This window comes from Polypterus senegalus, chromosome 2, assembly GCF_016835505.1.
Source record: "Polypterus senegalus isolate Bchr_013 chromosome 2, ASM1683550v1, whole genome shotgun sequence".
NCBI lineage: Eukaryota > Metazoa > Chordata > Cladistia > Polypteriformes > Polypteridae > Polypterus > Polypterus senegalus.
Window position 1 is genome coordinate 201,416,708 of NC_053155.1, and position 22,244 is coordinate 201,438,951.

Below are 22,244 nucleotides of genomic sequence, written 5' to 3' on the forward strand. Positions count from 1 at the left end.
CAAATCACATGTTCCTCTAACATAATAACAAAGTATTTGTATTTTTTCATTTTGTATCCTTTATTTTTTCTGCTTATTATTTCTAAAAAACTACTATTGATTTCCTAGATTATAAAAGATGACCATGTACATTTACAAGTAACATCACAGCATCCATTTTACCGTAAATAATGAGACCTAATCATGTGGTAAGTTCATCAGCTTTTATGATCTTCTTCAGAAAAACAGCCATTTTGTTTAGTAGTAGAGATTTACTTTTTTCTTTATCTTGCACATAGATTTTTTGTACTTTAATTTGTTTGTTCTAGCGCTGTGGCTTTATTTAGTGCTTATTAGGAACTAGTCTGTGTATGCATCTATGTACTTTTAACATATAAGATCAAGTGATTAAAACACCTTGTGAGTTTGAACTTGAAGCCTTTGTTCAGGAGCTCATTTTACCCATGTTAAGTATTGTAGCCTTTATTGCCAGCACCAGTAATATGTGTTTTCAGTCTTCTAGTCACTACAAATGCTTTGGGGGCCAAACAGAATTTTTCCCTTCAAATTGTTGTGCCAAATGAATTATGTTAATAGCTGTTACTGATAAGAAAAGGAATTATTCATAGTCATACCCATTATGTGGCATAGAAGTAATTGAGTGAATGAGCAAAGCATAGAGTTAGAGATAACAATTTATTGGCTATACTAGCCAATTATATCTTGGTTTCCTTGGCCCCATTCTTTTCTGCACTGGGAGTTCATTACTTTGGCCAGAAACAGACATATGTTTGTTTTTTGGTACTAATTATATAGTATGCTATGCCAAAATTTTCGTCAACATATAGTAACAATAGATTTCTTCATTATCTTCATTGGCCACACTAAATTGTGCAAAATAGGTTTCAAGCTTATTATATTTTCAAAAGGGAACTTACGGCAAAGCTTTGTCAGAGCGAGCAGCGTAACTGTAAAGAGTAGAATTTTTAGATGAGGAAGAGTAATGACTATAAAGTCAAATGGTACATTATGCAAATAATGGAAAGTAAAAAATATTTCATTGGTGAGTTAAAAATAAAAATAATTATTTTAAAAATGCAGAGTAATTTTCTTTTCAAGCAGAAACTACACAGATTGTATCTCAATAGGCATCAGCATCCTCAGAATTATTTTACTTTTCTAGGAAGGAAATGGCAGGGAGATGAAACCACCAGAGAAAACTCTAACTTGTAATTTGGACACATTCCAGCAACTGGCCTGTGGGGGGGAAGGGAGTTGATGGCTGTAAATGGTTTGGAGACTGGCCCAGCCACAGACAGGCAGACACGTTGGTTTCACCACACACACATTTATTATACATTCTATTTACGGTTCAGTGCACCACAAAACCCCACAAGTCCCCCAAAGTCCTGGCCTCTTCACAATGCCTTACTTTCTCTTCAGGCCGCCTCCTTCAGCAAGCTCAGTCCACTCCGCTCCCGACTGTCGCCTTTGTCTGAAGGGAGGCGGCCCCTTTTATACACACCCAGATGTGCTCCAGGTGCTTCCCGGCAATCTCCCACCGACACGCCCCAGTGTGGCGGAAGTGCTGGCTGCATACCCGGAAGCACGGGTGTCCCCAGTCTTCTTCCTCCCGGCCCTTCCGGGTGTGGCGGAAGTGCCAAGGTCCAGGGCTCCAAAGACACGGGGGCGCCCCCTGGTGGTGACCACGGGCCCCTACGGGGTTGAGCTTCTAAGCTCTGTACCCGCGGCCCCCAAAGGAACCAGGGCGGTCGCCCTAACATGGTCTGGGGAAGGCGTAAGCCCTCCTCCGGTCTTCTTAGGCGTCCCAGCCGGGTCGCCACCCCAGCCATCTCTGATAATGGTATCTGTGAAACAATGCTCAATAGGTCATAAAAAGTGTCTAACCTGCCTAGAAAACACTGGCTTTTTAACTGATTTATTGGATGACTAATACTTTAAATTACATTTGCAACTGTCTTTCTGCAAGTCTTATGTAAAATATATCTAAGATATTTTGGCAGCATTACTGCATCACAGATCCAGCATCCTTGGTTTAAATGTTTATGTGAAGTGTGCATTTCCTCCCCACATCTGCTTGAATTTGGATACTTTAGATTTACTCCCACATCCCCAAAAATGAGTGAGACTTTCACTTCAGCCTTCAGAATGGAGTGTTAAAAACTGTTTATATACCCTGAACACCAAGTTCAATCTCAGCCAAAGCAGCTAATACATATTTGTGAAACTGGTAGAGTGAGCTATTGCAATATGCAAGACAGACCTCAAAATCTGAATCTTTCTTTCTAATGAGACCTTATCTGTCACACTTGAATCTTACTAGCACATTCTAGTCACTCAGATAGCTTCACCCTGGTCAACCAAGAGCTTGTTCAGAACCCATGCTTTGAATCCTTGATGAATAGACCTACAGACCACAGCATGTTCGAATTGGTAGTATCACATCCTCCATGCTGACTTTCAATACAGGAACTCCACAGGGTATTATGCTGAGCCCCCTTCTGTACTCCTTGTTCATCTCTGACTGTGTGGCCGAACACAGCTCCAAATCCATCATTAAAATTGCAGATAACACCACCGTTACAGGCCTAATCGCCAACAATGATGAGATGGCTTACGGAAAAGATGTCTACCTGTTGAAACAGTGGTGCAAGGACAACAATCTTATATTTAATGCTAGCAAAACCAGGGTCATAGACATCAGGCTGCAGAAGGCCCACCTCACTTCCATCTATATCAGAGTGAAAGCTGTTTAAAGAGTGAACAGGTTTAAATGTCTGGGAGTGGCAATAACTGGTGAACTGAGGTAGATACAACACATTTCATCTCTTGTCAAAAAGTACCTCTGCTTCCTCAGACATCTGAGGGCTGCTTTAGTTTCTCCATTTTTGCCCACATACATTTACAGAAGCACTCTCCAGTCCAAACTCACTGACAATATTACACCCTGATATGGCACTTGCTCAGGTCAAGATCATAACACCCTACAGAGAGGGTCCTGAAGGCAGTATGAAATATTACTGGCACCCAGCTGCCTTCTATTCATTATACAACACACACACTGTCTCAGGCAAACTGTGTAAAAAAAGACTTCAACTTTTGAAATAAGTTTATTTTTGATTTTTTTAAGCAAGCAGTTCACAACACCAGCAATGGTCATAGTGACAGTAATAGTAAACAATATGGCTGTAGCCAGGACCAACTCCATGATTTAGATGAACTAGGCAGTCTCATGGTTGGCAAAATTTGGAGAGCAGCATTTATATAGATAATAAAGACCCTCACCTATGAACATTCAGGCTCAATATAACTTTTCAACTCCCTTTAACCCTATTATACTGTATTTTAATGAGCATGGGGAGGAAGAGACAGGCACACACACAAAGCACACACATGATATACAAGTTTGAACCATCAGACAGCCAGACATATTTATTGTTTAACACCAAAACACAGAACAAGCAAAAAAACTAAACCTCCTTATTGTTAGGGGCCACATGCCACCTAAAAAAAACATGTCGTTAAACACTGGGACAATCACACTTCACCTCGCTCTGTCCCCTCTGAATGCACATTTCAGTTTTGCCATGCCAATTTCTAGCTACCTCGTCACAATGCAGTTTCTCACACGTGAATTATCAGTGCTGCCTCCTAATTTACTCCACCACATGCAATTTTGGCTTCTCAATCCAGCTGCTGTCATTGACCCAAAGGTCCTCCTTACATGGGCTGCTGCTCAGCATCACCTTGTGGAAACATTGGAGACCCTTGTAACTAACATTCCTGACTAAATATCACACTCCACGAGGTGCTCAGTCCCTGGACAGTGCTCCTTAGAAAGCTGTGGAACAGACAGAATCTTTCTATGGTGTTTGTTGTTAATCAGATATCTGGCTTCACATAGATTGTGATTAATAGTTTCTGCACTCATCTGGCTGCTCCAATATTGTTTTATACAGTATTTTGTGTACTACTGATATTTGGTCTGAAGGTTTGACAACCTACAGAAAACTTTTACAGGTCGTCTTCTAAAACCTCAGGATAATGCTATACCCTTCGTAGCTTCACAGAGGCCCTCTTTATGATGAACTTTCTTGTATCCTGATTTTCTGCAGATACAGGTTAATAGGTTTAGTGTGTTTCAATACTGTTTTCCTTTCAGCAAGTTTCCCCTTTGTCTTATTTCGACATTGGGTTGATGCAGACTTTGGATATACAGTACAGTATATATTTATTTTTCTTACAATTTCTTCCTTTATTTTGCACGTACGTTGCATCACCATTATTAGTGGATTTAGATGGATTGTGTACGTGCTTGTGATGAATCCTAACAATATGAGGAACAAAAATACACCAAAGCAGTTCTGTGCTTAATTGCTGGTCAATGTACACTTTATAACCTTGGCATTCTTGCATATTTAATACTGTGCATATTATGCCTGTTTTATTATTAATAATAATAATAATAATAACAATAGCGCGAGACAGACATACACACAAAGACAGACATATAGGCGTGTGCAAGACAGACACACACACAAAGACAGACACACAGGCACGCGTGAGACAGACACACACAGGCGTACTTGAGACAGACACACACACAAAGGTGCGCGTGAAACAGACACACACACACACAGGCGCACGCGTGACAGACACACACACAGGCGCGCGCGAGACAGACATACACACAAAGGCATGTGCGAGACAGACACACACAGGCGCACGCGTGACAGACACACACACACAGGCGCACGCGAGAGAGAGACAGACAGACACACACACACACACAGGTGAGAGAGACACACACACACAGACACAGAGGCGCATGCTTAAGGCCGGAGTTATACTTCACGCGACGCGACGCATGCTGCAGCGGACGCTCCTGCTACGCAAGCATTGTAGTGTTTATACTTGCGCGCGTACTTTACGTAAATCTGGAGGGATCCACCAGGTGGCAGTGCGAGATATTATCATGGTGAGAACATGTTCGGCTTCTCTGTGTTGTGAATTTCCTAGAACACCTATTAAATTCCGATGACCCCTTACTACAATATCTCTGAAAATGATGTTTATTGATTAAATCCATAAGTCCAGGGATGTGTCCATTCCAGCAAGCATTGGGCACGACTGAGAAACAATCCCTGGACAAGGCCTCAGCTCATCGCAAGGGGAATACAGGCACACACATACACTGGTGTCATTTTAGCGGCACCAAATCCCCAAATCTGCATATCTTTGGAAGGAAACCGGAGCACAGTGTGGAATACAAGCAGGAAATACCAGCAACATAACTCCCTGCGAGACAGCAGTGCTACCGCCCGCCACCGTGTCACCCCCATGTGTGTAATTATTCCCCCCATGTGTGTAATTATTAACAGTATTCATTATTTAAACTAAATTATATGTAAAATGTAACATACACACTTTAATGCATTTCATCATGAAAGTGATATCAAGTATAAATCTAAAGATTGTAAATATGCAGAGAGTTGGAATATCATACATTTAATTTGTTCTGTGTGGTGATCTATTGCTGCTTGCAAAGAAGCTTGTAGCGATTAAAAACTGGGATGACGTTTACGATGGTCTGCTTTAATGATAAAGTAAACTACAAAGTTAAAGTGGACATTTCGAGATTAAAGCCGAAATTTCCACTTTAATCAGAAAATACACGTTTTCAGCGTGTTTATTTTTTTCTCAGTGGCTCAAATACAGCGCTATACATTATGAAGTTGCAAAAAAAAAAAAGACGCCACAAAAAATGTTTTGTGAGACTTTTAAAATACATCGTGTCATTACGATTGGGTATATGCGATGCTTGAATATAAAAGCACCACAAATGCATCTATGTGTCGGCATTTTGCTTCACCACATCGAACCATTCATCAAACAGCGAAGCACGCACATCGATCCCCGTAGGATCTGTATAGAGGCTTTCTGTCACATGTAGATAGTAAACAGAGACTCTGACGTCACATTCCGACTTTTAGCACACTGCGCCCCCCGACTTTTTGCTGGTACTTCAACTCGCGCATGCGTCACGTTAATTTCTGAGGACCTGCTCAGAGGACGCGTGAAATGAACGTTGGGAACATGTGGCAGCCATGATACGGGCGCGTACACGTTCTGAGTGTGAAGTATAAACCAGCCCTAAGAGAGACACACAAACACATGCGAGAGACAGACACACACATGCAGGCCCGCAAGAGAGACACACACACACACAGGTGTGCGCGTGCATTGTTGCAATGTTACTTTACTTGGCTGTTTATTAAATTACAGATTTTTCAAATGTTCATTTTTTCCATGTGCTTAAAACTCATTAAAAAAAGTGTTTTTAGCGAGCGGGTCATAAGGCTATAGCGCGAACTCTTGCAGTGTTAGTTTTCTCCGTTGTTCAAGGTTTTCTTAGTGTTATTCAATGTTTTTACATTTAGTTCACTATTACGCTGTGCATTCAATGGTATAATTAACTATATTTGTGCTTAAAAACTTTAAAAAATATATATTTACATACAGTTCATGCGGTCTGGAATGGATTAATTGTATTTACATACAGTCCTATAGGGGAAATTACTTCGGTTCACGACCAAATCGGGTTACAACCAGAGTTTTGGAGTGAATTATGGTCGTTAACCGAGGTTCCACTGTATTACTGTCAGACAAAATTACAGGCATTTTATGGAAATACAAACCAGTATTACTGAGAGAGAAAATTAAAGGCACACAATACAGTGACGCATATTACAGCCACATTCAAGGTCCCTTGCCAAATAATATAGACTGTTCCTACTAATGTTTATGCACTGCTGTTCTAGCGCCCATTATTTTAATGGGCTTAATATCTAGTAATAATAATAATAATAATAATAATAATAATAATAATAATAATTTATACTAGTATTATTGGGAAGAATGTGCAAAATTAGTGAAAATGAGCCCAATCATACAACATAGCAGTCTTTTGTGTGCTTTATATGCTAGATGATGTTGCAGGCTGTATTATGTTCATCACGGTGTCTTCAGACTCTTTCACATCTGTCACATATGCTCAACGTGAACCAGCTCTCATCTGTGAAGAGAACAGGACATCAATGGCAGAGCTGCCAAATGTGGTATTCTCTGATGAATGCCAATTGAGCAACATGGTGATGGGCTGTGAGCACATTTTCCAATGGAGGACCTTGGCCCCTCATACCAACCTCGTGGAACCTATTTCTGAGAGTTTGGTTGGAAACATGCACACCAGCAGCCAGCTTGTAGGGCTCTGGCAGTGCTCCTTCTATAGCTCCTTGCACAAAGGAGCATTTACCAGTTCTTTTGCTGGGCTAATGCCCTTCTACAGCCTTATCCAGCATCAGCATTAGCATTATCCTCCTCTTGTAACAGCCCATCTCTTGGTATCTCTTCCATGCTCTTGAGACTAGGCCTGGACTAACTGTGCAACCTGAATATGCTGCTGATATGGCCTCATGCTACCAGTAGTAACAAGGACACTAGCAAAATGAAAAAATAAAGAATCAGTCAGGAAGGATGAGGGGAGAACAATTGTCTATGGCCACCACCTTCAAAACCATTCCCTTTTTGGGGGGTTGTCTTGCTGTTGCCTCTGCAGTGTACCTGTTGTCACTCTCATTTGCACTAAAGCAGGTGAAGTTCATTCACAATCGCTTATGCTTCCTAACTGGGCAGATTGATATCCCTGAAGCTTAATTAACTTGGTGTTAAACAGCAATTAAGTGTTCCCTTAATTTAAAATGGCCTTGGATAATATTCAGAGCTAGATGAACACCTGGAAAATGCAGTTTAATGTAGAAAAGTGCAAAGTTCTACAAGTGGGCAAAAGAAACATTAGTTATAAATACAAGATAGAAGGCACTAACATACAAAGAGCAACCTCTGAAAAGGATTTAGGGGTATATTTTGACATTTTCATCGACTAAGCAATGCACAGAAGAAATTAAAAAGGTAAATAAAATATTAGGTTAAACCATAAAAACTGTTGGAATTTAAATCAAGGGACTTACTGCTCAAACTATATAATGTACTAGTAAGACCACATCTGGAGTATTGTGTGCATCTCTGATCACCATAGTATAAGAAAGACATAGGAGCACTTGAAGTTGTGCAGAGAAGAGCAACCAAGTGCACCCCAGGACTTAAGGACATGGCGTACTTTGACAGACTCAGATAATTCAACCTGTTTAGTCTCAAGCAGAGGAGACTGCATGGGGGCCTAATCCAGATATTTGAAAACCTCAAAGGCATTGATAAAGTAGATCCAGCAATAGTCTTTCAGCTTAAGGGTGAATCACATGAGGACATCAGTTGAAATAAGCGGAAGTGCATTTTTTTGGCATCATTTAATAAGAATTTTGAACTTTATTAAAAAAAATATATATATACCTTTAGTCCATCTATAAATCAATTAATGATCCATGGAAACTACCAGATTGAGGACAATATGTTATATAGGTAATACTACAACAAAGTATAAAAACAGCAATAACCCTATATTTATGAAACTTTCATGACATAAAAAGTGTTAGAAATTTGGTAAAGGCAACTGGGGATTTTTTTTTTGCGTGCCATTTGCAATTTGCCTATATAAGGCAGTAAAAATGCTAGACCATGCAAAGCAATCACAAAATGGTTTAACCATTCAAATACAGAATGCAAAATAGCGTTTAGGTTGTTGTCACCATAATGTCAAAATGAATAAAAACCAAGAAATACATGTATACAAATGACAAAAACATAAATAAAACACTCCAGAGAAATCACAACCCAGATTCATGACAATTATCTACAAATGAAGGAAATTCCAAAGCCCTGACAGACTATCAAAATCAGGCAAATGCATTGAGTGTCGCTCATTTACGAAAAGATGCTCAAAAAGTCTGAAATAACACAAGGTTAATATCAGATCCTCCACAGGCATCTGTTTATACAATCAGTGACAAAATGAGTCAACTATATTTCTGCTAAAAGAACAAACATGAATATAAACATCAACATATTGCTTGTCATTCTGTGGTGTGTATTCTTTGTATTGCTTTTATATTTAAGTATTTTTGACTATTTTCTGTTTACGTTTTGTGTTCTACACATTTTGCTGGTAACTAACTATAGGCATACTATAAGCATAATTATCACATGCTTTTCATGTGAACTTTGTTTAACTAGGTTGAAAATTAAATTCTCTAGTAAAAAAAATGAATTGTAGTGATGTATTTAAGACAACTTTAATGGTTTTCATCAGGAGAGTGTTGTGACATTGAGTTTGAGTTTATCCTTTCAAATACTGCATTTTAAGTGGAATAAATGTGACCTTGGACTCTGCTAAAATTTAGATTACAAGGTTGCTTAGTAATTTAAAAATTGCTCTTCCTGCCACTCAAACAAAATTATACATAGATCTAAAAATTGTTGATTTAATTGAGATGTTGACATAGTAGTTCACAGCATATATATAACAAAACTTGAACCTGAACCATTAGAAGATATAAAATGAAGCACAATGAATAATAATAAGTAACCAGATGTCCTATTAAATCGACCCCCATATGTCCAAATAGGATATCAATAACGGGAAAAGGAACCAGAAGAACATGGTCCCTCCTATGAATCTGACACAGTTGACACTCTAGACAGATCATGCAAATGTGGCAAACCTCCTCAATAACCCCCTGCCAATAAAATTGGAGCTTAATACGCTCAATGGTTTTTTCAGTACCCAAATTGGCACCCAATTCTGCTAGTTTGTAGACCTGCCACTGGAAGGACTGTGGGACAAATAAAAACATCTTGGGCCTCATGCATAATTCCTTGCGTAGAACATGATGTAAGCACAAAAGCTGAAATGTGCTTACGCACAGAAAAATCCAGATGCAGGAATCTGTGTGTACTCCAACTTCCGCGTTCTTCCGCTCCATAAATCCGGTCAGCGTGAAAAGTAATGCTCGTGCACGTGCGTACTGTCCCGCCCAAACTCCTCCAATAATTACGCCTGTTTGAATATGCAAATCAATATAAATAGCCCTTAAGCTCAGCGTTCTGTGAAAAGACAATGGGAAAAGCACGGGGGAAAATATAAGAATTTAATCGAATACCAAGTGGAGGCAAAGGAAAAACATACTATTTGTTGATCTAAACTGTGGAATAAACAACAAAAGGAAGTTGATCGAGTGATATAGCGTGTCGGAAAAACTCGAAAGCTCAAGTTCACAAAGTCACACAGTGCCAAAATAAAAAAGAAGTCACATATCAAAGTCGCCGTGAAAAGGCGAGTTGTAGCTCACCGTCTGAGCTTATTAGGGTACAGACAAAAAAAATAGGCACACAGTGGAAAAAAGCACGAAATGTCAACTTTAATCTCGAAATTTCCACTTAAATCACGTAGTTTATTTTGTCATTAAAGTAGAACATCATAAACTTCATCTTAAAATCATTTAATTTACTAGTTTGTCAAATCCCATCGTAACTAAAGTAGCACGTTAAATGCTTTGTTTTGTATTTGATCTTCAATGTGCGCTGTGTGTGTGAATCACTGTGTGCTTCCGTTCTTTCTCTTTTCCGACAGGACACAGAATCCATTACATTCGTGATATTACAGCTCTCTGAATAATTAGAATACTGAGATGTATACGTGATATCATTTTCATGATGATTAGAATGAAAGCATGTTATTAAACATGAAACACGATGGCGCAGTGATTGTTCATGTCTCACACAAGATGTTGCTGCGCCATTCGCGAACTTCGATGAAATAATTTATTGTAGCAGTACTGTCTCTTTCAAACGTACTAACCTCCAATTCCTGTCGTTACTTTTCTTTCCCCAAATACCCAATCGCCACATAATCAGCTCTGTAATAGATGTTAAGCCATCTGTAAGCTTACAACGATGATTCTTCGAAACTTTTAAGGAACATTGAAATATCTTCATAGTACGTGTTGTACGATAAGTGCTATATAGCGCCTGATCCGACACAGATTGGACATAGGAGGCACGTGTAAAATAAAAAGACTTTTATTTCTCTTCAGCTGGAGGGCACGTCTTCCCCATAATCCCCCCAGCCACAACACAGTCCCAAGCACCATTACAGCACAAGCACTTTTCTCTTCCTTGGCACCACCACTCCTCCCTAACAAACTTGTCCTCCACCACCTGACTCTGGCTGATGAGTGGTGGTCGCTGGGTTCTTTTATAGGTCACCTGGAAGTGCTCCAGGTGTTTGATCACCGAGTTCCGGCGGCACTTCCAGGCGTGATGAATCTGTTGCCCACATGGGCTCAGGAGTCCCAAACACAGCACCCCCTGGTGGTACCTGCGGGACCCAACAGGGCTGCCCCCAACTCCAATTCCCAGGGAGCCCTGTGGGAAACCGAAGCACTACTCCAGACCAGGAGGGCGGCCGTCTAGCATCCAGGGGGAGGTATTGCACTGTCCAGGGCTGCTCCCCCTGAATACAGTGTGCAGGGCGTCCCGGCTGGACATGGACACCAGTCGCCTGCCACAGTGTTTAATTAATCTATCCATCTATCCTTCCAGTGTCGCGCCAGCCTCAGCAAATATACAGCGCGCAAGGCAGGAACAATATGTGAACTTGCTAGCGCTGCGGCACTGTGTCCTCACATGTTTAATTAGTAACAATACAGATTATTTGAATGAAGTTAAAATTTTATCTGTATAATATAATCAACATATTCTGCCAAATTTCATCTTAAAAATGATATTGTCATCATATGTAAATACGTGCTTTATAAAGTGGCGCAGGTTGTGCAATATTATAACTGTAGTGCAAGTTTACAGTGAGGTGATTGTACTTATGAGTACAAACAGTTCTACAAGGAGCAATTGATTGAGTGCGTTTATAGTTTTTGGGATGAAACTGTTTCTGAACCGCGAAGTCCGTACAGGAAAGACTTTGAAATGTTTTGCCGTGGCTTTGGTAGTGTGTGCTTGATGCTGTATACTGATAAAGCTGCTGCTGTGATTCCCCACTCAGATATAGTGATATGAATACTCCGAGTGGTGCAGAGAGAGTAATATGGAAAAAGTTGATCTGCTGTGGCAACCCCTAACGGGAGCAGCTGAAAAAAGAAAAAGAAGAAGAAGAAGAAGGTGCAGTGAGAGTAACAACGCTAAAGCAGTTATGGTATTTGGAATACTATGGCTATTCCCTGGGCCATTATATTGTTATAGGTAATCTACAATCAGATGCATTACACTAATAAACAATATGTGGTTAGTTTAAGTGTATTCATAAAGCCGCGTCAGAAATGTGGTTCTAAGAAATAAAGGGTAACCACACAGGAACAGTAGCACTGCTTTGACACTGGGTGCTGCCAGTCTGCAAAACCAAGCGGAGAACTTGCGTACGACAGGGTATGAGGTACCGTGGAAAAGTGCGTGGCTTTACGCCAAGTGTAGGTTTTATGCATCGCGATTTGAACATGGAAAAGTTCTTACACAACATTTCTTTGCGTACACACCGTTTATACATGAGGCCCCTAAACCTTCTCCTTGTGCTCTCCTACCTGATACAGAAGGCCATTATTTGAGACAAAGTTAGGGCCCTGTGGCATAGGATGTTGAGTGTGTTGGCCATTAACCAGAACAACTGCATTTTTGGCAAATTGAAGGGAATCGTCTTTCCCCTGCCCCTGTTTAAAGGAGGCATTTGTTTATACTAAAAATGGGTGTGGTTTCATCCTGCACCACCACAGTGCCTAATGTTGACGCTTCATCTCATGATGTCTCAGGAATCGTCACATTACACTGGGTAGCCACGTTTCTTCTCTCAGCTGGCTGTATACAAGGCATGGGCCTTGAAAGGGAAGGCACATTATGATCTCTTGGACGAGAATGTTGCCAACTACGACCTCCTAAAGGCAGAGATCCTTAACAGATAGAGCCTGGGACATACTTTTACCATCCATTACCAGGCTCAAAAGTTTTTTAGGAGTGTGCGGTGTTTTTTCGCTTTTAGTGTTAGGCCAGTCTTGCTCCAGTATCACCAGAAAAGGGGGGATTTTGCAGGAGTGCTGCTGTCAGTTTCTTCAGTGACCCTACATGACTAACATGAAAAATGAGGCAGAGCTGCACCAGTGGGATTCTCTGTGAATGCAGGTCACACTGCTCTTACCTTTTAACCACTGTCGTTGCAACACAAATTGGCGAGCAACAATGGAAATATTGCTTCCGGAATCTATTAACAAGTGCTATTCCTGTACAAGAGAAAGAAAGTGCACAGTATCTCTGTCCCCTTGCCCCCCTGCATCCCATGTCTTTTCTGATACAAAGGACAGTGACGCTTGTCTTTAGGCTTCAGTGTTTAATCCATGTTGCATCCGCTGGGCTCTTGAGTGGTGACATGCCCCATCTGGATTTGACGATTGGACTGTTCTGCCCCGTCGGATTGTGAAGCCTCCCTATGTCTCTCTATGATCTAGATGAGAGCCTCCATATTTTTGAAAGGTTGCCTCTGAACTGGCTGGGCAAGATACTTGGGAAGGGCATTTAATAGGAAATCACAGGAGACCTCTTTGACTCCCTGTCGGGTGTCGTTTATATCTGGCCTTAACCAGCAGCCTGCCCTGTCCCATAAGGCAAATGCCTGGGAGTTGGTTGTCCACTCTGGGTCAAACCTCCAATTATATCACATCCTTTCCTGCTAGTCCGGGGAGTCACCATATCTGTTAAGGATCTCTGCCTTTAGGAGGTTGTAGTTGGCAACATTCTCCTCCAAGAGATCATAATAATCCCTCTGTGCCTTCCCTTTCAAGAACAACGCTATTATGTTAGCCCATTCTACACACTCCCAATGGTGCCTAGTGCTATATGTTCAAAAATCAAGAAGATTTGATATCATCACCCCCTTGTAAAGATAACATTACCTGGGATAGAGCTTGTGCCTTGTCTTTTTAAACAGCAACATATGGGTCATACTCAGCAATCCGGGTATGGTGCTTTCCCACCTAGACCCTTATGGACTTAAGCTCTGTTGCCATGGCTGTCAGGCTGGGTCTTTCGTCCTGCTCCTGGCTCATCTTGAGCAAAATCCTGCCAACTACACCAATGGAGATAAAAGAGAAGAATACAGAAAAATGTTTTCAGATAGCCACTTGGAGATTCAGATGGAAAAAGTGGAAAAATCATCAATATGTCTTTACAGACTTCAGTCCAAAACAGAACTATTCATTGTTAGCAGGATGGTGTTTTTATAGTCTGGTGGAGGAAGTGACTTCATCGGGCAAGGAACTGGAAGTGATGTCATCAGGCACAGAACAGACATAATGTCATTGGGGCCAGAACCAGAAGTGATGTCAGTGGGCCTGGAGCTTGAAGTGATGTTGCTAGACGCAGGTGGGATCTCCCTCTGGTGGTCCACAGGAGAAAGATAAAAAGGGTTAGTGCAAATTGCAACCTCTTGGTTTGGCATGGGATTGCCATCTTTTGAGCCCTTTCACTACCTCCTATGCGCATGTGTGTGACAATGTATACTACACATTTTGGACCTCCTATGGTATACTTCAACTATATGCAACATGTGCCATATTCTTGAACTTTCAACAGTCATTCTTTGTTTTTTTCAGAATTAATACGGGTGACTCTTAAACTAAAGTCCAATTTGAAAGCCATTTCTTTCATATTGCAAACATGAAACATTGCATATGACCTTTTCTGTCATCTGTAGTATTTAGCTTCCTGTTTTCCTGATTTTTACCATTTTGTAAAACTTTTGTGCAATTTATTGTTCACTGTATTTATTAATTAAATGAAAAGTTCAATATTTTTTAATAATTTTCATTAGTGATAAACAAAGCACACTGAATTCACTTCACCATGGCCAAAAACGCAGAATAGTTTAAAAATTTCAGTGAACTCAGTGAGAAACGGAGAAGCTGAACTAGTTTGTGTGGATTATAATGGTGCAGTGGTCTTTTAAGTGTCATCGTGGGTTAGGGAAGCATCTGCCAACTTAGGTGGACTGATTATTGTGGCCAAAAATGTGACTTGAGCTATGAGGCAGCAGTGCTAATCACTGCATCACTGTGCCTCCCTGAAATAAAATTATGCGACAGTCCAGTATTCTTCAGTTTGCTATGTTCCACTCTATCTTCTCAATATGACTAACTAACCACCACAGAGTCTGTGATGCAAAGGACCAGTGTTAGATACTCAGGGGGTTGACCCTGTCACTAACCAATCTGCTCTATATACAAGGAGCATAACATGTTTAATCCAGCAGTGAAGATACAGTGTAGAATCAATTTATGCAGGAATTCAGGAAACATATGCAAAACAACAAATTATTTTCATAATATTCTTATTATGTTCAGCTAATATACCTCTCTAATTAAAATACTGTGAGTTATTTTATTTTTTATTTTTTTTATATGCATGCAAAGTACAAATCTGGCTGGAATATTGATCAGGTAGTGATACCTGGGGTTCATATTCATGTTTTATGTTTCTATTATTCATTTTTGATTCTTTGATTTATGTTATGATTATGCTAAAGTTACTTTTTTAATTATGTGCATTATTCGTTGTTTCTGATTTTGTTTATATATGTAAGTTGTCTGTGTTATGTTATATGTGTTTTGTGGGTGGTCCCCCAAGAGGCAGAGCTGCCTAACGATCACTGCTAGGAAGTGTCCTCCACAGTTCATGGCAGTTCATTCCCAATGTGCCTGGAAGTGGTGAGATTACTTGTGTTTTGCTGTGCTTATTGTGATTATGGATTTTATGACTTCTTGAAATGGTTTTGACTTCGCTTTTGGATAGTTTTTTTGGAGCATGCCTGCCAGGGATTTGCTGACAACTCATTTATGCCTTTTTTGCTCTCAGTGAGAGTTAGAATGTTTCTGTAATAATAACCCTTTTTCTTGTATTTATAAAGACTCTGTGTTTGCCCTTATTACTAGCCAGGATTTGATGGATGGATGCCACTCTAGTTGCCATTTTTTAAAAGTGCTTTTGAAACTTATTGGGACTCCTAATCCACAACAATGTCATGCATACTTAATCAGCACAAAGTGTGCCAAGTGTCTGATATAGCAACAGAGCTATCAGTATAAGGAAGTGCACAACCAGCATCAATTTTATGTTGGGAAAGAGAACACACAAGATGACACATTGTGAATGGAGCAATTGCTTGCAGTATTTTCACAAGACATGACAGAAATGACAATATATGCAAATGCAAGAATAAACAGCAGTGTACACATCTATCATCAAATCAAGTATGTGATTGCGATTTTGTGTGTATATGATTCATGATTATGACTGCTTTTTCAATTAAGCTGTACTTTAATCATAATTATTTCTCTTAAAAGGTGCCTCCTTTACATTCAATTATCATGTTACATTGGTCCCTTCACAAAGAAAGCCCACCATTTTTTCTTGCATTCAAATTTTTTGCCAGTTTGGCGCATGTGTGAAAAATTTTGTGAGTGAGCAGCTGTCCAACAGATAAATTCACAGCTCTATAACTCTATCCACTATGTGCCACTTCACATGCTCTCTCTTCCCCACATCAAATTCTTGCTATGTACTTTGTGATGCCATTTCGAATAAGCTTATACAGTGGTTGCTTTTAGCTAAATGAAATAACTGGAGCACTGTCAATTTTCAGATTTGTTTTTTCTTTATCACACTTAGTGAAACAATGTGAATGATTATATGTGTGACATTGTCTCATTTATTATTTTATAGTTGTCTGCTGAAGACAAAAGCAATTCACATATAGGAAACAATTCAAATCAAGTCAAATCAGCTTTCTTTATATAGCACATTTAACACAATTATAAGTTGACCAACGTACTTTACAATAAAAAGTCCAAATATCTATTAATATACAGTTCACAGAAGCTAAAAACTAATAAAATAATATAAATACAAACAAATAAGTACATAAATAAAAAGCTATACACAGCATTATTAGTCTAAACACATTTTAAGATTAAGTCCTTACTCTGAACCAAAAGCCAGTGAATAAAAATATGTTTTCAATTTAGATTTAAAACTATAGATTTAGGGAGCAGCTCTAATTTCATAAGGCAGAGTGTTCCAAAGCCTGCTGTGAAAGCACAATCACCCATTGGCTTCTGACGTGTCCGCTGAATGCATAATAATCACTGATCCGAGGACCTGAGAGCCCTAGATGATAGATATGGGGTGAGAAGCTCAGTAATATATGAAGGCATAGACCCAAGCAGTGCTTTATACACAAATACTGTAAATAAAAGTTGAAAAGTCACCCTATACTGTACTTGAAGCCAGTGCGAGGAAGCCAAAATAGGTGAGATAAGCTCTCTTTTTTTAGTGCCAGTCAACACCCTTGCAACCACATTCAGAACCAACTGGAAAGGAGACAAAGGCAATTGAGAGACACTGGCATAAACAAAATTCCATTAATCCACGAGTGTAGAGACAAAAGCTTGAATAAGCATTTACAGGTCATTATATGAGAAAAAGGCTTGACTTTAGTAATAGGCTTAAGTTTAAAAAATTAGCTCTTTACAACAGTATTTATATTTTTGTTAAATTTCAAAAATCACACCTAGATTTCATACATGTGACCTAATAAAGTATATGTAGTCAATGATCCCAGATTATTTGCAATAATATTGGTAGATTTGGAAGGACTGAAAATAATAACATCTGTGTTGAATTTTTTTAGCTGGAGAAAAGTTAATGCCATCCAGCATTTAATATGATCAAGAAATTGAAATGAAGAAGTTAATTATGCCTTGTCGCCAGATTTTAAAGGAAGATAGACTTGGGTTCATCAGCATAGCAGTGATGATTAATGTTATAGTTTCTTAGGACCCTACAAAGTGACAATGTGTACAAAGAAAAGAGAACAGGTCCCAGAGTGGATCCTTGTGGAACCCCATCTGTAACAGAAGCTACAGTGGACAAGGAGTTGTTATACTTAATAGCAAATGTTCCTCTCTTCAGATAAGCTGAAAACCACCCAAGGGCTAATTCTCACTTCTTGTTCAAGCCGATCAATGAGGATATCATATTCATCTGTATCAAAAGCTGCACTAAGATCAAAAAGAATCAGAGTTCCTCATTTTCCTGAATCAACTGCAGACAGTAAATCATAAGAGCTGATTTGGTGCTATAGAATGATCTGAAACCAGACTGAAAATCATCTATAGAAGCAGCCTTATCCAGAACTTGATTTAACTGAGAGAAAACAACTTTCTCCAAAATTTTGGCTAAGAAAGGCAGATTAGAAGTTGAGTGAAAATTACTTTGAAGAAATGAGTCCAGGTTTGCCTTCTTGAGTAAAGGCTGAACCACTGCACGTTTACACCATGTTGAGACTGAGGCAGTAATAAAAGAACTGTTTATGAGTGCCAAAACACTAGGACCAATTGTTTAAAAAAACTCCTTAAAGAAAAAGGCAGGCATACTATCACAAGGAGAGGAAAACGTTTCATTTGGGAGACAAGGTTAGACGTGTATAAGAGAGTCACTGGCCGAAACTTGCTAGAAGCAGCCGAGTGCATGATTGATTCAGCTGGGCTAATTGTTGGATGTTAAGGGTGATCCAGTGCTTCAAACATTCAAAGATGGACTAAGTACACATACTGTATTCTAAACAATATCTGGGGCCTATGGCAGTTCTTTGAGATAATATGAGAATAATGTGTCTCTCTTGCTGTTTTTACAGCTTCCTAAAATTTACCTGGACAGTCCCTCAAAATATTATGAGATATCTACAGTTTGTCCTTCTTCCATTTTCTCTCTGCTCTTCTACATGTTTTCCTAAGAGAATGAATGGTATTATCTGTAGCCCTCCCACCATTGAACTGGCACGTTACCTATGACATAGGATGAAATTTCACTGGTGGGATCCACATTAAACACCTCCCAATAAATTTTAATAACCAATGGATCCAATGAGACAATTATTATTTATCCCTAATTGTTACACTATTTCAAAGTAATGATTTGTAAACACTCACTCCTTTTATTAATTATTTAAATGCAATCACCATGTAAGCACTTCAGATAATCATGGATAGTGTGGAACGGGACCCAGACACAGACAGACGGACATCGTAGTTCACCCAACACACGTTTATTATTTACAATATTTACAATTTCTTTAGTGCACAAACCCATTGCCTCCAGCACCGATCCCCCAAAGTCCGGGCCTTTCACAGTCTTTCAAAGCCTTCCTTTTTGGCCGCCTCCAGTCCTCTCTCCAGCTCCGTCCTTCTTCCACCCAACTTCCGCCGCCGAATGCAGGGAGGCGGCCCCTTTTATACCACCCCGGATGGGCTCCAGCTGCTTCCCGGCACTCCTCCTTGGACACACCCCCATGTGGCGGAAGTGCCGGCTGCACACCCGGAAGCCCTCCGGGTGTCCCCATTCTTCTTCCCCCCAGCACTTCCTGGTGTGGCGGAAGTGCTGGGCTCCAGGGTTCTTCAGGCACTGGGGCGCCACCTGGCGGTGGCCACGGGCCCCTACAAGGTTGGGCTTCCAAGCCCCCTACCCGAGGCTACCAACAAAACCAGGGTGGTCGGCCTCTCGTGGTCAGGAGGAGGCACCAACCCTCCTCCAGTCCCCTCGGCCGTCCCGGCTGGCATGCGACAATAGAAAACAACAAACAAAGAAAAAAAAACATAATAAAACACATTTATTTAAACACACTGCTTATGGGATATTATTGCAGTTCAACTTAACTCAATTTGTCCGAGTTACAGCACAGGTAAGGTTCACACATAGAAATCAACAATAAATATATATGTACCAGTAATAGAGTAATGCATGATAACGTGCAGTGAATACACTTGACTTGAACATTCATAGTTTTCATAGTCTTTCTCTGTCTCTGTTTAGCATTCGTTTGCTAAAAGGTTGAAGCGCTTGCTGCTTCCTGCGTAGCTCTTCTTTTCTCCACCCTAGTGGCTCGCTGCTTCTCTTCTTTCGTCGGCATCGTTTCACGTTAAAACTTATTAAGGTAGTTTTTGTGTTGCAATTACTTAGTACGTTTTCTTTAATTTTTCACTTAAGCTGGCACTTAAGTCTTCAATCTGCCTCAAGAATGATTAAAGATATGAAGAGGTAGGGGAAGTGACCGCAAAGGTGGTAGGGAATGAGAACGGCGTCCATACGCATGCGCCGCACGGCCGCCCTGCTGCCGAGAGTTGATTCTACAATAAAATAAAATAAAAATAAAAAGAGTAATAAAAATCATCACTGCGAAAGCTGATAGTAAACATCAGGTAGTACATGTGTACCAAATTTCAAGTCAATAGGTGAAATGGTTTGCAAGCTACAGGTGATTTAAAATCCTGGACAGACAAACGAACAGCCACGGTAGCGTATTATATAAGAAAATATATACAGTGATCCCTCGCTATATCACGCTTTGACTTTCGCGGCTTCACTCTATCGCGATTTTTTTCTCATACACGCTTACGTCACTATGCATGCGCTTTCTGAGAACTTTTATCTAAGCCCCATGATGGCTCCTAAACATGCTGCTTTTTCTAAGCCTTCTGACAATAAAACTAAGCGCCGGAGGAAGATGCTTACTATCCAGGAGAAGGTGGCAATACCCTACAAAAGCCTCCTCACACATATGAAAAGACAGCACCAGCAACTGCCTATCAAGATGTTCTTCAGCCGTGCACACAGACACCCACTGCCTACTCCTAGTACTCCTTCAGCGGAAGAAGTTAATGACGCACCTGCTGAAGATACTGCACCACCTGAAGACTCTCCTCTGAGGTCGTGCCTTCATAGGTTAGTGGTTGTGTGTAAGAACTGTGTGTGTGTGTGTAATTAAATGTACAGTACAATAATCTATACTAATAAAAGGCAAAGCCCTCACTCACTCACTCACTCACTCACTCACTCACTCACTCACTCACTCACTCACTCACTCACTCACTCACTCACTCACTCACTCATCACTAATTCTCCAACTTCCTGTGTAGGTAGAAGGCTGAAATTTGGCAGGCTCATTCCTTACAGCTTATTTACAAAAGTTAAGCAGGTTTCATTTCAAAATTCTACTCGTAACAGTCATAACGGTCGATAACGGTCGACAATGTCCGCCATGTTGAACTTTCTTATTTATGGCCCCATCTTCACGAAATTTGGTAGGCGGCTTACCTGCGCTAACCGAAACCAAAGCATGTACTTGTTTCAATGGTATGACGCCACTGTCGGCCGCCATTTTGAATTTTCCAACGTCACTAATTTTCCAACTTACCGTGTAGGTAGAAGGCTGACCCCATCTTCACGAAATTTGGCAGGTGGCTTCCCTGCGCTAACCAAAGCCAATGTACATACTTATTTTGGTGGTATGACGCCACTGTTGGCTGCCATATTGAACTTTCCAACGTCACTAATTCTCCAACTTCCCGTGTAGGTAGAAGGCTGAAATTCGGTACTTATTTCAGTGGTATGATGCCACTGTCGGCCGCCATATTGAACTTTTCAACGGTCTTTGTTACTTATGGGCCCATCTTCAAGAAATTTGGTACGCGGATTCCCAATGCTAACTGAATCCTACTTACGTACACATATACGTCTTTAGCTTGCAGCTTGGTCACCGTGTTAGGCGGCGTTGGGTCCACCATCCCAACGCCTCCCACGTTGTTGGCTGCCTGCCTGTATAAGGCCGTCCGTCGCTCCAGTCTCTACATTCCCTTCCTTGCTTCTCCACGGGATTCACGTCTCCATGCTGATAACTACAGCCTTTTTATTTAATCTATGGCTTCTCCGCTGTTTTATTGTTCATTTATTACGATTATAGTTATTATTTAGGTATTTTAGACTTACTTTACATTGTTCAGGTACCCATTTCCTTTATCATTCCAACTGTACCCCCATTAACATGTCTATCGAGGTGATCACCATGGATCAAAGAACTGTTACTTACTGAGTGGTTTCCATGCCCAGAGATGGCACCTGCCTTTTCCAATCTCTTTGTTACATATTGCACGGCCATATCAGGCTCACTCTTGATATCTGGAGGAACATTGTGACTTATGTATTGAATGACTGGGACAGGTTCAAGGTGTGGACTGATGATGGTACAGGAGATAAGTATACTATACAGGAGCACTAGAAGAGTGAAATGCTTAAACCCTTTACCTATGCTTCTTTATGTGAGTTGATTTGCTGCCGCTGAATTGTTTGGTTGTCAATTTCAAGTGTACCGAAATGGCCAAATATTTTACACCTTTTGACAACCA

At 40.4% G+C, this 22,244-nt stretch overlaps 1 protein-coding gene across 2 annotated transcripts in view; it reads right to left on the reverse strand.

Annotated features, from left to right (window-relative positions):
- prrg1 (proline rich Gla (G-carboxyglutamic acid) 1) overlaps positions 1 to 22,244 on the reverse strand; it is a 170,163-nt gene that overhangs the window by 109,353 nt on the left and 38,566 nt on the right. The window contains exon 1 of one of the 2 annotated variants that reach the window (XM_039745190.1): positions 13,905 to 13,923. The exons of the other annotated variant lie outside the window; for it this stretch is intronic. The gene's annotated coding sequence lies outside the window, so the exon portion shown is untranslated. Of the gene's footprint in view, positions 1 to 13,904; positions 13,924 to 22,244 lie in introns of those variants that run through there. 2 annotated transcript variants of the gene reach the window in all.